The sequence below is a fragment of the Medicago sativa genome, chromosome 7, assembly GCF_051527215.1.
Source record: "Medicago sativa cultivar Bolivia chromosome 7, Bolivia_mono, whole genome shotgun sequence".
Lineage (NCBI taxonomy): Eukaryota > Viridiplantae > Streptophyta > Magnoliopsida > Fabales > Fabaceae > Medicago > Medicago sativa.
The window spans coordinates 11,053,557-11,069,865 of NC_140755.1; the positions used below are offsets into that span (position 1 = coordinate 11,053,557).

General features: G+C 33.5%; 1 pseudogene across 1 annotated transcript; it reads right to left on the minus strand.

Moving 5' to 3' along the window:
- Window positions 1-1,558: 1,558 nt before the first annotated feature.
- On the minus strand, window positions 1,559-4,679 carry LOC146904203 (inactive poly [ADP-ribose] polymerase RCD1-like; annotated as a pseudogene). The gene is made up of 6 exons (XR_015020062.1): window positions 3,625-4,679; window positions 3,223-3,450; window positions 2,523-2,581; window positions 2,163-2,306; window positions 1,988-2,083; window positions 1,559-1,784 (listed from the first exon to the last, which is right to left on the minus strand). The product of XR_015020062.1 is annotated as an inactive poly [ADP-ribose] polymerase RCD1-like (transcript).
- Window positions 4,680-16,309: the final 11,630 nt, after the last annotated feature.

Below are 16,309 nucleotides of genomic sequence, written 5' to 3' on the forward strand. Positions count from 1 at the left end.
TCATTTTGGTAGAGTTTGAGTTTTCTCGATTTCAAACTACGGATACAAGGTGGATAACGGGGATATATGTACCCATTTTGAACTCGTCCATAATATAGAAAATTATTACGGATACCGGGCGGATAATACGGATATAGGTACCCACTTTGAACCTGTCCAGAATATAGAAAATTATTGACACACAACATGCAAGTCTCTAAATGTCATCCCTACTTTTGAGATATTTTTTAACTTTTAATCACTATGGACATTTATCTAGTTTGCAATTGACAAATACATACGGTGTTGGGTGTTTTCCTGCCACAAATGGATTAGATTAATAAAAAAAATGAAGAAAATTAACTCGTGGTAGTAGGTTCGGGTTTGGGGAGAATTTTTGGTTTGGAGCGGGTTCAGGTTAGGGGTTGAAAAAACTAATTTTTTTTATTAAAAAAAATGATTTTATTGTGGAGATGGCGACGGGGCGGAGATACCCGAACCTATTGGAGACAGGGATGAGGTTTAATTTCTCATTTCCATCGAAGATCGGGTAAGGTAACAAATAAGTTTATAAGATTCGGTGACCGGGACGGGAAAGGTGAAATTTGTCCCCGCTCCAATGCCATGCCTATTCTTGACAATAGTTAGTTATTTTTCGACCATCCATTGTATTTGATCAAAGGCCTATAATCGTTTGTTCACCAAATAAACTTAAATTGAAAACACAGTATTATTGTACTCTTTCTTTTTTTGTACAAAATTTGTCACTCTTCCTCAAACCAATCCAACAATATTCTTGTTTTGATTGCAACTCATCAAGATATTTCCTATTTATGTCAAATTTATTCAATTTATCGTAATTGGAGTATGGTAGTGAATTTGGTAAATCCTTTGGCTTGCTCAAAGAATGTTCTTGATGTGTCAAATATTGATGTAGACATTGATGACTTTTCTATCTCCCCTTTAGATATCGATGATCAAGAAATTGCATTATTCTTGATACCAAAATCAGACATATTTTAATTTTAAAAAAGGGCCTATTAGGGAATAAAATATGACATTACTTATAGACACCTTTTCTAAAGCATTTTTCATATTATTATTTTTCTATAGACAATGTTAAATTCTTGAGTTTGTCAAAACTGTAAATTTTTACTCAAATGTTTCAATTGCTTTTTGAATTCTCTTAACTATGCCAGTGACTACTGCATCTGCAAAAAGATTTTTTTTTCGAAGTTAAAATTGTTCAAAAACTACTTGAGATCGTCAATGTCACAAGAAAAGTGGAATGATCTAGCCATTTTATGTATCGAGAAAGATATGATAGAACATATTAATATAGAAACAATTGTCAGATACTTTTGCATCTAGAAGTTCTTGTAGGAATTGTTGTGTATGAGGATTTGGATATCCTCGTAGGTATTATTATTTGTATGAAGTCAGATGTTTTTATTAGATTATTACACTTTCGGAATTCAATTTTTTTATATTGCATACCTGTAAGGGGCCAAATTTTAGGTTCATCATGGGGTACGAAAAATCTCATAAACGAGTTTGAGTACATATGATCTCCAAACATTTCAAAATAAATTATCATAAGTTTATGTAGCAAACATGCAACACACTTCCAGATTGCAACTGGAAATTAGATGATAAAATGAAATAAAAAAAATCTCCTAAAAGGTAACAATATTACAACTTGATGTTGGCAATAGTTAACTCAAAGAGGAAGATATCCGCCTCCTCATTTGAAAGTCTCACACTTGCTTAACGTTTGAGTCATTTGACCCACCACTTGGTGGTCTCTGCAAGAAGCCAACTAAACATTAGAAGGCATAGTCAAATTGCAAGAGATAAATCATATGATTACACAATGTAAAAGTTAAGCATAACAATAATTGCAACTTCAAGTGATTTTAATGGGTGGTATAAAGATGAGAAAATATCAAAACATATAGTGCTTCAAACCAAATTAAACTTCTTACAAAAAAATATAAAAAATTAGTACCTTTGATTGAATATTATATATTGCAAATTCCATTACAATATTTCCAACAATTGACCTCAACTTCGACACGAAATCATCACATGAAATCTTATTTGACTGCACAACCATGACATGATACATTAGTGATATTTTTACTATTTAAGACATAGGTATAAGATGAATATCATTTACATACCATCAACAATGCATACTGGACGTCGATAAGAAACATAGTAGGGGAAGGAACCATGTTTCTTATAGAAGATAGAAGCACTGAAAAAGGCATCCTAGGGGAACTTGGAGTACTTGTCATGTTAGTAGGCACACTGGTAGCTTTGACCTGAGGCACCCCACACAAAAAAAATGTTTGGATAAAGGTAATAAAGCAAAACATTTTAGGATTAAAAACCAGACGAAGAATTCCTCAAAATATTTCACATGAATGTGTTCAAATAAGGAAACATAAGAAGTAAAACTCATGAAAAAGCAAGGAAACATTGCCTTTTACATAGAAAACTAGGAAAACATAAGAACCAAAACTCGTGAAAAAGCTTACAGTGACCATTGTAGAATGCAGATAGTCTTTTTTCTTACTCTCATTTAAACAAACATTTCCTGTAAAAAAAAAACAAAAAACATCATGTGTCGTGTTCAACAATTTTTTTTGGCTTAATAGCAGTTTTACCCCCCTAACTTTCCCAAAGTTGCGATTTTGGCCCCCTAAGAAATAAAACTACAAAACCGGCCCCTAAGTTTTGCACCTGTGGCAGTTTTGGCCCCCAAGGTCAATTTTGACTCGGTCTACGCAGACGTGGCACCCTAAGTGAGGTGCCACGTGTTATTTCTTTATTTTTTTTATTTCAAATTCATGCATGTGCAAAAAAATTGGCCTTGGGGGGCCAAAACTGCTACAGATGCAAAACTTAGGGGGCGGTTTTGTAGTTTTTTTTATGGGGGTCAAAATCACAACTTCGTGAAAGTTAGGGGGCGAAAACTACTATTAAGCCTTTTTTTTTGTTGAAAGAAATATCAATCATATAACTTAGCAACATATAAAAATAATTGTTTTGTCAAACCAGAGTAAAGTGGTTAGTAAGTTGAAAAGTGTTACATATTAATTAGTTTGTCGATGATTAACTTGGTTCATGCTTCAGTGATAATTATGTAATGCTAAACTGTAATGCATTTTTTATACAAAAACATATATCTAACACTGAGACACATGGAAATAAATTTCTAAAGGAACATTATATCACCTTCAAACACCAAAGGGGACTTGAAGCTAACAACAAATTCTGGATAGATATGTGTGTTCATATTTATGTTCCAAACCACATAGTACTTTGGAAATTGAATGTCATCCACCCCTTTATCATATTCGCAGCTGCTTGGAAAAAGTTGATCACTGCCAGGATGAAGAAGCTCCATGTTTCCCATTATGACACGACATAGGACCGTTTCCATCAACATCACAATAATGTGAACTGTGAACATGGAAAAACTAAATCTTTTGAGAAATCCAACACAATAATTTATAATAACATGTCATATAATAATAATAATAATAATAATAATAATAATAATAATAATAATAATAATAATAATAATAATAATAATAATAATGTATGAAGTTCATTATTGATCATATGATAACTAACCAGACATTAGGGTGGGTAACAGCTGCAAGATGAACGCCAAAGCCATATATGCATTTGGATGGAGATAGTTCATAGTTACCCGGTCCATATTCCACCATTGTTGACAAATCCTCTTTAGAACAAGCAAGCCACGCATAACGAACATTGGCGTCCCCCCGAACTCCTTTTGTGATATCAGCTTGCTTTTGGAACAACTGCAGTCGCATTTGCATTGACCTTCCTGAGTTGCGATAACTCTCGACTATATCAGACTCGCTAATGCCCAAAGAATTCATTCCTGTATGAAACAACTTTTGTGTAGAACCCACATCCAATTTTCCATATAAAGATTCAGTATAATCATCTAAATCTATGTATAGCTCTTGCTTATTAGCCATATCAACATTTCCTCCTCCCATTTTGTTAGTAATAACATGAGCATCAACATTTACATACTTAGTTGCAGCATCAGACCCTCGACTATACTCTCCCAACTTTGATTCATCTGCCCCATTTATTTTGATAGATAGATGTAATTTTATCTTATGTGGATCTTTCGCATCAAGACTTTCTTCACCCTCATGCTCATTTATATTATTGGGTTCTTCAGTAGAACCAGCAAAATCTTTAGGGAAAAAGTAGTTCCCTTCCTCGTCAATCCAAGCAATAGGTTGTTGTAAACCTGTTTTTAGATACACATGATACATATGCAGAAAATCTAGCACAATCTTTTGACCATCTAACTCTACCTCTATAGCTTCCTTGTTAATTTTGAAATCTTTCTTAACCAAATTAACAACATCCTCTGGATAGTTCAACCATTCACCGTTGTTGTAGAACATTAAATATTTGAGCATCCCACTTTTCTTATAGTTCAAATAATACTTGACCAATGACTTGGAAATACCAGGATCAGAGTCATCTGGTTTGCATACATCTCCAAGAATCCTCATTTGTTTAGAAACCGCACTTGTTGGTTCTGAAACTCCAGTCAGATGTGTAACACATTGGGTAGCCCTCTTGCGCTTTTGATTTAGTGCAACTCCATCCAATGCCTTTGAGGGTTTTTGTTCCATTTTTATCCACTAGACGAGAATATATATATATATATATATATACACACACACACACACACACATACTCACGCTCAAATATAAAAGCTTTGGTGCAACAGTCAACTAAAACTCTAGACACTGATCAACGAGAATATTTTGCAGTCCCTGGATGTTTAAAACATTTAAGAATATTGAAACAGTAGAAATGAACATGTGATGTTGATATAATAATAAAGATAAGGATTTTGTCAATAAGAACATTCCCTTGAGGGAAAAACAAGAATTTGCAACAAATGCAAAGGAAAATTATTCCAACACTACAAACATAACATAATGGAATATTACATTAAAGCAGAGTTGAAGGTTGCTTCAGAATCATAATGTGGAATGTACTAGAAATTTACTTGTATGTCAAATGTGGAAATTTTTGCTCTAGAGTTCTACATAAGACAATCCAAGTAAACTCATAATCATTAAGTATATTGAAGTGGCCTTTAAGGGCACCGAGTTTCCTACAAAACATATATATATATATATATATATATATATATATATTTACAACTCTTCCTATGGTCCCCTAAAAGTCTTCAAAATAAGTCTTACATAAAGTTTCTTATAATTGATAAAGCTTAATCCATTTCTCACTTGCTCATAAAAAGAGTTGTGCAGAAAAAGTTTTAAACTTGGTCATACATGGGTATAACCTGTAGCAACCTTTGTAAAAAAACTAGTTAGGATTCTCAAGAAATCCATCATGATTTTCACCATCTGACATCAATAAAAGGATTAGGCATAAAAACCAAAATGATATTTACTAAATGTTAAAGCTAAAGAATAAAAGCATAAAAATCAAAACTAAAACATGTTGAAAACCAAAAAAAAAAAATAAACGCACTAAAGAAATTGTGCTAAATTGAAAATAGTAACAAAAAATAATGATGCCTACTCAACACTAGAGAAACTGTACATGCTCTCATTGGAGGCAGCTCAGCTCATGGTGATAAAGGAATTTAACGGTATAAATTACCATAACTTTTTTATAAAAGAAATTAGTACTTGGCTTAATAAAATTCAAAACCAACAAGGTCTTGCTCCCCATTCACCAATCCCAACCAAAAAAATTGTATCAATATTTTACTCAAATTTAAATAAAATTAAATAAATATTTAAATAAATCCACACCCCTCTGTGATTTTTTTTCCCAAAAAAATTTAAAGTATTAATGCATCTCTATGAATTACTGACATCCCAACTATGTTGGCTCCCAAGTAATCCAACAATTCAAAACCATATGTGAGTTTCAATATCACCTCAAACAACAAAATCATCCCTAAAAAAAATGATGAAAAACAAAAAATTAATTTAACATAAAGAACAATAAAAAACCTAACTTGATTCGCTTAAATCTAACCCATCAATTACACGTTCAATCAAACAAACAAAAAACCAAAGTAAATTGCAATAATTTAAACTCAAAATAAATAAAACAATTAATATAAATATTAAATAAAAAAAATTAGCAAAAAAGACAAGGCTTTGAAATTATACCTGAACCCAGAAACACACACAACAACATAAAACCAAACAATATCAAAAGTAATTTGTTCTAACTTTGAAATTGTGCATCTAATTAGGGGGGTAAGGGGTCCGTTTTATACTAATTCTAATCCAAAAACCTAAACTCTAAATTAACTCATCAGGCGAATTGGGTATATCACAAACACGATTGAAAAGGTAAACATTAAAGATGGAGTTTTTTCCTCTATCGAGAGGGTATGCTTTTTCCCTCTAATTGGAAAACAATTTTTGCTGAGTAAGCATTTGATCATTGTTCATTGTATTAGTTTTCTTTTTCAACAATTAACTCATCTGTTTATCCTTCTAGAACGCAACTTAATGGTATTTCCAACATGATTTTCAAAGGTTTGTTAAATCATAAAAAAATTCTTTTAATGTGAAATACAAGTATGGATATTTTTTAATAAAATTAGATTTATTTCTTTAAAATAATATTAATTTTATGGTAGTAGATATTATAATAATATTGAAGGTGACATCGACAATTATCGTGTGAACAATTTTATTATATTACTTGTTTTGATTGTGTATACTTGCTAACAGTTTTTTTTTTAGAACCGTTTAAATTAGTTTTACACTAACATCCATTAAAAACATTGTCAAATACATATAAAATTTACTACCATAAAAATTTATCATTATTTTAATGTGATAGGTATCTGAAATGATAGGTACCAATAACCATACAAGAATTTCTGAATGAAATAAAAATAAATTATCAATTAACAAACAATTCAAATATCAAATTAAAAATGGAAAAAAGTGTATTCTATAAAGATAAAAAAAAATATGAAAATTAGGGAAGAATGTTTTGTTATTATTTTTCTTAAAAAAATGAAAATTAGGGAAGAAGAAAACTAATACTCCCTCCATTCTTAAATACATGTTGTTCTTTTATCATGTGCACTACTCACATAATCTACTTTGACCATGTTTTATTTACTAATATATATAAATACAAATGTTAATATATACGATATTGTTTGATTTGTCTCAATTAATATTTTTAAAATATAATAAAATATAAATGTTTATGATAGATAGTTTCAACAGAGTTTTGACACAGTTTAAATATTGCAGAGTCTCTACTAATCCTCAAGTCTTCTTTCCTTTATATAGAGGTATGAAAGAGACGTTGTAGAGGTGGCAGCACATCAAAGAGTCGTTGTAGAAGTTTGATCAATCATCATCGATTTGTTGCTGGATATGGTTAATTTCCTAGGAGGGAATAATTTGAAAAGCTTTCCTTGTATGGAGAATTAACCTGCAGAGACACAACTGTAGCTTGTACTATGCGCATGAAATGTTGGAGTAGTGGAGTAGTGGTTGTACAATTGTACTATTGTTCTTCACTGTCCTTCTCTATGGATAAGCATCCAATGCCTTCTAATTCCTCTAAAATATTTGTTGCATCAGTCTTCTATTTCTTGTGCACATTTGTGTCTTCAAATAATCCTTCTAACTAACTTCAGGTTCTTCACTTCACACTTCGATGGTCTTCAGACTCTGGGTAATCGTCAGACTCTGACAGTCAGCTTCTGATGGTCTTCAGGCTCTGATGTCTTCAGACTCTGACTTGCAACTAAGCGTCTCTTGTAAATTCTTTTGCTCTCATTTGTTCTTTTAGAACCAATGCTTTGTTTTAAGACTTTTAAGTTTTAGTTTATGGTCCTGCACACTTGAACAAATATTAGCATATCCAATTGAACTTTTAATACCTTGTTATCATCAAAACTTAAACAGAAATTGTTAAACTCATTTTGTTCCAACAATATCCCCCTTTTTGATGATGACAAACATTAGTATTAATAGTCAATTGTTGGTAATCTATTTAACAAGTTGACTTTAGGGTCTAAGGTTTGTAAGTTCCCCCTAAGTCTAATAGTTCTTAAGGTGAGGTTTGTAAGCTCCCCCTGAGTTCTATTCAAGTTAATTAATTTCATTATAAGCACAAAAACGTCACTCAGAATTAATTCACATGAAATTTAGAGACTAAGAGATGAGAAAAAGGTTCTCCTAAATTAATTTTATTTAATTTAGTGGACTCATAGCCTAAATATCCTTACGTATCTTACTCCCCCTTTGTCATCAACAAAATGACTAAATGCAAAAAAAAAAGAGTAAGAACATATATGGATAAAAACATGAATAATTCCAAGTACCAAAAGCAATAATATATACACAAAAGTTAAGGCATCGAAGATTAACAAATATTAAATTATCAGAGACATAACAAGAACAGAAGCAGTCATAAGTATACATAGGCCAAAGATAATCAAAAGCATGAACAAATAAAGGGTGTGCATCGAATGGTTTAAGATTGTTGTTTCTTCATCATATCCATAATAGCAGCAATCCTAACATTGGTTTCATCTTGATTCCTTTCCAACTCAGCTTCCTTGGCCATAGCTTCTTCATGTTAGAGCTTCAGATTCTTCTCGAGCTCTTCTTGCTTCAAACTCTGTCTCTTTTGCTCTTCTCTGAGTTCAGCTAATTGTTTATGCAGATTCTCAGAAATCACCTTCCGATCCAGCAAATCTTCTTGCCGTTTTTCAATCAACTTCACTTCTTCAGGATCTTCAAGATCTAGTCTCTTGATTACTACCTTCTCTGGTTTAATAAACATGCTAGTGATCCAGGAAGTATCAAGACCTGTCTTGACTACTGGTGGGAGCACTCTGGTGTGATCAGGGTATTGGGGAGAGTTTGATAGTTGCTTGATTGATCTCTTGAGCTCTACAACTTTTATGCTCTTGAACCAGCTTCTCAGAGCCTTATACTAAGCTTGAATGGGTAGGGTATGAAGTTCATCAAGTGTCTTGTTGACTGTAACGCCCTCCTTGTTATTTAATTATTTTTCTTGAGATAGAGTCGAATTATATGATTTATTTAATTATGTGATATGTTGATATTTTATTGAGTGGCTTTATTTTATTATTTATTAGAATATATTTAGTGGAAGTATATATTTAGTGGAGAAATATAATTATTTAGAATAATGAGGCTTTGAGGCAGAATTGGAATTAAGAGAAAATAAATAGGTTAATGTTTATATAAAAAGGAGAGCTAGAGTTAGAAAATTATATTACGTGCAAAATTGTTTTGGAGAAAGAGGAGAAACGAAGAGAAGAGAAGAGTCAGAGAAGAGGAGAAGACAAGAGGGGCTGCGATTTTATCATTCTAAGGTAAGGGTGAGACTAACATTCAGTATTATTAAGTCTGTAATTCTGATAATTAGATTTAACATGTTGTAGGTTGAGTTTGTGAGAATTTCAGAATTAGGGTTTGAAGTCGTTATAGGTTGTTAGTTGAATAGGAGTCTATCAAATTCATGTCCAGTTGGTGTTCAGTTCATAGAATAATCATAGGTAGAGGTTTCTATCAATTTTGGAATTTGGGTTGCTGAAAATTGGGATTTAAGAGTGATTCTTAAGTGAAAAACGCCTTGTTAAATTGATTTTTGAACTGCTGAGAAGCCCAAAATCGGCCACCGAATTGTCAAAATCGGCCACCAATTTCTGATCTGAATTTCCAGTTTTAGTTCTGCAAAAATCGGCCACCGATTTTCTGTCAGGCCAATCTAGAAAACATTCACATTTTTCACCCATTTCCGTTTTGAATTTGCCTTCGGTGTAAACATGAAAGTTTTAGATAATTGTGTTAGCTTTCTAATGGTCTTGGTTTGGCTAAAAAATGATTTTTAGATTTTGAGTTATGATGAAAATACTCCAAGTGGGTCTTAGTAAAACTTTATGAAAATTCAGCATAACTATTTCTAAGTTAAACCAAAACTTATGGATTGTCTCCAAACTTCAAAGCTTGTGTACTATGAGTTCAATTAAGGTGTTAAGAGTATTTAACCTATGCTGTGATGAGTCTAACTAGTGGTAGGTTGCCTTGAATTGTTGCCTTGCGATCCTTTTCGCACGTGTAGTCTTGAGACGACCTTGGGGTAGGAGTGAAAGTTATTTATGATGTTAGAAGCTGTCCAGAAAACCTGAATTAAGATGATTAAGATTAATAGTAGTGAGATATTGTTATATATGCACTTTATGTATTGTTTACGATGCTTATGATGATGTGATTCATTCTTTAATGTTGATATGATATATAAGAGCTGTTTATATGCTGCATATGTTGTTGTTTTGCTGTTGTTGACCATTAATGTCATAAAGTTGTAAATGTCGGTCTAAGTTGTAAAGTTCTAAGATGTTGTCCAAATTATTGGAGTCATATAAGATGTTCATGATGTTCAAGATGTTTAAGATGTAAGATGTTGAGTCCATGCATACTCATTCATGTTGGGGGCTTGATGCCCTGGAGCTTTTGCTCAACTACGTTGGGGGCTTGATGCCCTGGAGCTTTTGCTCAATTATGTTGGGGGCTTGATGCCCTGGAGCCTTTTTACGTTCAATTAAGTTGAGGGCTTGATGCCCTGGAATTGGTACCACATGCATTTGCATTATTGAGATGATTTAAGATGATAAGAGTTGCATAGTCGAGTTGAAGTTGCATAGTCGAGTCAAAGTCGTCAAGTTGATTAAGTTGATTTATGAAGTTGATGTTGAAGAATGATTATGAAGTTGTTTATGATGATGCTATAATGCTACATGATTATTATTATGATATGTTGATGATGTTTATGACGATGCTATGATGTTACATGATTATTATTATGATATTTTGATGATGTTTATGTTGTTAAATGTGATTGATGAATTATATGCTTAATATTGTTGTTTGTGAAATCTCAACCCTTCTGCTTGAAAATGTTGCTCTTCGTATGGGTAACTTGCAGGTAACCAAGATTAGTTGCGGTCGTGAGTGGGCTCCTCACAAGTGTGTGTCTTAGGTGCTCTGATACGTAACGGGATGAGAATTTTGTCATTGTTTTCTATTCCTTACGTATTACCTTATGAAACATTTAAGAATTGTTGTTGAACTAAGATATTATGAGATTTTATTTTGAGGCCCTTGTGCCAAAGATTATTTAAGATGTTGAATTAATTCCGCTCCGAAGTTTAAAATAATTACGTTGTTGGATTTTGAAGGATAAATATTTATTTATTCAGTTTATGATTTTAAGAAAAGAATGTGACACTCCGTTTATGATTGAGAAACTCTTATTTATTTTACGAAATTTTTATGTTGGGAAAACGGGGTGTTACATTGACCACCTCCCTGAGATTATTCCATTTATCTTCATAGTTGATCAAATGGATAGCCTGATTTCTTGAATTCACCTGCTCCTCAATACTATCAAATATATTCTTGCACACCTTTCTAAGAACCTGGTTTGTGGTTAAGGTTGGTGGAGGTAAAATGGTAATTTGTTGTGAAGTTAAGGCTACATGGATGGCTTGGGTTTCTGTGACAATGTACTCTGGAATATCTTGGTCATCATCAGATAGTTCCATAACAGTTGAATTGTCATCAGAGGCTAGAGTTAAGATTGGTTTGCTTCTAGGTGACAAGGGGTTCCTTAGCATCACACTTACATCATCAATTGCAATATTCATGATTACATCAGAATCTGCAAGTATGATTTCAGGTTTGGCAAATGGTAAGGGTTGAACAATGAAGGGTATGTCTTTTGATATTGAAGATGTATCAGAGACTGAGTGTTGTGAAGGTGGTTAAGAGGTTGTTATTGTTGTCTGGATTTCTGGTATAACTTGTTCATATGTTGTTGTATCAGAGGCTGCTTGTTGGGGTGAGTTTGGTTGTTGTTGATTTTCTGAAACTTTGTTGGCAGTGCATAGTTCAGAGGCCATTTGTGGAGATAATGATGGTTGATGTTGGATTTCTGAAACAGGATATCAGCTACTGTTTCATAGGCTGTTTGTGGTGTTGGTTCAGAATTTGTTGAGGGGAGTTCTCTATGTAGATGATCAGTTAAAAACTCTAAGGAGGATGGAGAATCTTGTGTAGGTTGAGGAAGGTTGGATGAGGATGATGATGTACCAGCAAAAACTTTTCAAGCATCTAGTGCTCTTCTAAATCTGAGTGCACTTTCATGACAATGAAGCTCGTATGTTGGACTCTCCTAACATCAAGTGCTTCAATCTTAGCTTGATTGTCCAAAAGCTCCTGAGGAATTTCTATAGAGCCCTATAACTGCTCACCAGAAAGCAGAGTCTGAAGAGGCTCAACAGATGGAGGTTTGAACCATTCATTTGGTTTTGGTACATCAACTGGTTTAGGTTGAGGTGCAGGTATTGAAGGTGAGAAAAACACAAGAAGGGGGGTTGAATTGTGGTTTCTTTTTCTTCTCCTATAACTGAAGTCACTATTCAGAACATGATAGAGTTCAGCTTCTGAAGTGATGTTCAGAGTCTAAATGCAGCGGATAAGTTAAGAGTAGAGAGAAATAAGAAAGACACAAGCAATTATGCAGGTTCCTTCCACAAAACGGAAGTAGTCCTGTCCCCCTTGCACTTCCAAGGGGAGTTAACTAAAATCAATATTCGATTACAAATGCTCACTGCTAAAACTAGCAAGAGACTTTAAACTACTCAAGCACAATTGCAAGAGATTTCATATGCTCAAGAACACAATCAAGAGAATTCATATGCTCAAGCACAACTACAAGAGACTTCTATTTAAACATAATTACAAATAAAATTGTTTGAGGTTAAACACTTGATATACACTCAGTGGTGTTCACAATACAAATCAAATACAAACTCTTAAGACTCTAGAATTTCTAGGATATGAAAGTTTATAAGAAATTCTAAGTGAACTTTGATGTGAAACAATTTCAGCAGAGTTTTGGCACTTGTAAAATTTTTGTGAGTCTCTTGGAAATCTTCAAGTCTTCACTCATTTATATAGAGGTGTGAAAGAGACATTGTTGATTGCCAGCACATCAAAAAGAGTCGTTTGAAGCTTGATCAAATCACCAATGATCTGTTGCTTGATTTGGTTATTGTCCTATGAAGGAACAATTTCAAATTAATTTTAAGAATAGAGGAATACCAACGTAGTCACAGCTGTTGTTCTTGTACTATTGCAGACACAAAATAGAGTAGTGGAGATAGTGGTTGTACAATTGTACTATTGTCATTTTGCCAATGTTCTCCAAAGAATAAGCATCCAATGCCTTCAAAATTCCTCTGAATTAGTCGTTGCTCCAGGCTTCTAATGATAGGCGTGATAATAACAACATTTAACCACTTTTAAAGCTTCCAGTCTTCTAACTTATGATGATCTTCAGAACCTCTGATGATGTCAGCTTCTGGTAGGCAGTTCTGATGAGAGCGCTTCTGATGAGAGTGCTTCTGATGACGTCATCTTCAGAACCCCTTGTTTTCAGAACCTCTTTACTTTAGAACCTCTTGTCTTCAGAACGTCTTTTATTGCAATACAAGCTTCCTTTTTGTAGATTCCATTGCTCTTATTTGTTCTTCAGAACCTATACTTGAACTAAAGACACTAAATTTTTGTCTATGGTCCTGCACACTTGAACAAATATTAGCATATCCAATTGACAATTTTTTATACTTGTTGTTATACCCTAATTTTGGACCTAAAAATACTAGTCAATTTTTCTTTTCTTGCAATATAAGTCATTTGAACTGTCTTTGACCAATTGCATCTTTCTCTGCATTTTATTTCAATGTTATTTGCAAAATTTACATGCAAGGGTATTTTAGTCATTTCCTATGTCAAATTTCTCTCAGTCTTTCAAAATTTTGGTTGAGTCCTTTCAAATAAGTTTGAATAAATCTTTGCTTCATTTTATGTCAGAATCCATTTTAAAAATTACATTTGAAGTCATTTTGAGTCAGTTTTGCCCCTAGGGGCATTTTAGTCTTTTCAAGTGTCAAGACTCTGTTCAAATCCTAAAAATTGTCTCTGAGTCTTTCAGGTTGGTTTAAATAAACTTTTGTTTCATTTCCCTGTCAAAAATCCATTTTTTAAATTTGCATCTGAGTCATTTTCAGTCATTTTAGCCCTAGGGGCATTTTGGTCATTTCACACGAAATTTCGGCAGAGAGGTACTTTAAAGTACCTCATTTAGGCCATTGGTCCGTTTTAGTCCGTTTTGTCAAATTTTAGTCGTTTCACTTTACGTTTATTTCAAATTACGTTTTTAATTCAATTTTATTACTTTTTTTCATTCTAAGTCCCAAATTTCCAAAAAAATTGCATTCAAGTCCTCCTAAGTTCTAGATTTTACCTTCAAACCTTTTTTTTAATTTCTTTTTCTTTTTAAAGTTTTTTTAAGTCCTTCGAAGTTTCTTGTTAGTCCTTTTGTCCAAAATTTTTTGCAGAACAGTCCTTTGCCTAAATTGCAGGGTAGTCCCTCAACTTTCAAAAATTGCAGAAAAGTCCCAAGAGTTTGTTACAAGGTCCATGTCCAGGTGGCGTTTTCGCATAGGTCCAGTAATACCACTTGGCAGCCTATAAAAGGCGCCAATCATTGCAGTGCCATAGAGATTTTAACAACTCATCAAAAACACTTCCCATTCTCTCTCTCTCCACAAGAACGAATCAAACACCGCAAAAATCCAGAAAAGCTCAAGAACATGATGAACAAGTTCATCATCTCAAAACCCTAACCGAATTCAGTTATCACAAAATCCATCAATTCTCATCAAATTCAAGCCACAACCGAATCAAAAACATCACACAAACACAGAATTCTTCATCAAACGCAAGTTTCAATCCAGTAATCACGCAACAAAGGTCATTTCGAACGGGATTTTGTTTCGAAGTTCTCAGAAGTTCTTCGCAAGAACTTTCATCATCGAACTAGTCCCTGCAATTCAAGTGCAAACCCAGGGGATTCACACGATCACAGGGACGAAAAGAGTGAGAAGAAGAAGGATCAGAAGCTTTCTTGAGGATTTCCGTTCGAATCTCCACTAAATCCAGGTATATTCACAAAAATCCTCTCGTTTATGCTTTAAATCATCATCGAAGATTCAAGATTGAAAATGAACGGTGAATTGAAGTGAAAACTTCGAAGAAATCCAAAAGTTCGAAACGAAACCCTAATTTGAAAAATCATGGAGATTCACCGGTTGTTTTTCAAATACGAGTTCAATTTCATAATCAGAGAAGAAAATAGAGCATGCTAGGGTTTCGTTTCATGAAGTTTGAGAACACAAGAACCGAATGATTCAATCCTAGATCTACTCCGATCTGAACTTGTTTTCAAGAAAACGTTTCCAAAATCGTAAAGAGGAGAGAAAGAGCTTTAAGAGGATGTGTTCAGTTCTCAGATCGGAGGAGGTTGAAGCTCCGACGCGGCGGCGCCACCATGGGCCACCACGTCGGAGGAGGATAGTCTCATCGGAGAAGAGAGAGTCATTTGCAGACTCTCTCTCTCTAGTTTTTGTCTTAGAGAGAGAAGTAGAGAGGGGAAATGAGTGTTGGACCGGTTCAGGGCCTTATATAGGCCAATGAACCGGTTCACCCATGGGTTAACCCATGGTCTGCTCCATGACCCAGGCCCTCTCTCCCTGAGCCCAATTGCCATGCCTGTTTGCTTTTCAAACCCCCCTGTTCCCTACGTTTTTTGCTGAAAATTGCTATGTACACCCCTGCTTGTCCAAGAACTTTGTTAAAAAATTCCTAAATCTTTTTCTATGTATTCTTGATATTCCCCTTAACATTTTTGTGATATTTTTTGTGCTAAAGCAAAAAAATAATTGAAGCATTTTTTCTCTTATTTTTGTTAGAATTGACATTTTTCTTGCACTTTTTAGCTTAAAAAACCTTAAAAAATTTTCTAAAAAAATTCATATAGACTTCTTGATATTTTTGTAGCATTTTGTGATAATTTTCGCATGTTAAAAATGGTTGAAAAATAAGGTGAATTTTCTTGCTATTTTTGTCATATTTTGTGTTAAAAATGATTGAAACTTTGCTTGATTTTAATCCAAATTGCTTGATAAATGTTGGTGACCTATACTACTTGAGTTCATAGGATTTTAGCTACTGTTTGTGTTTAATTTTGTTGCACAATTTTGAATTTTGGTAGGTTACTTAGCTTACAAGTCATTAGGTAGTTAAATAATGTAAATATGCTCCAAATTTGTTTTAAAAATGTCAAGTAAATCATG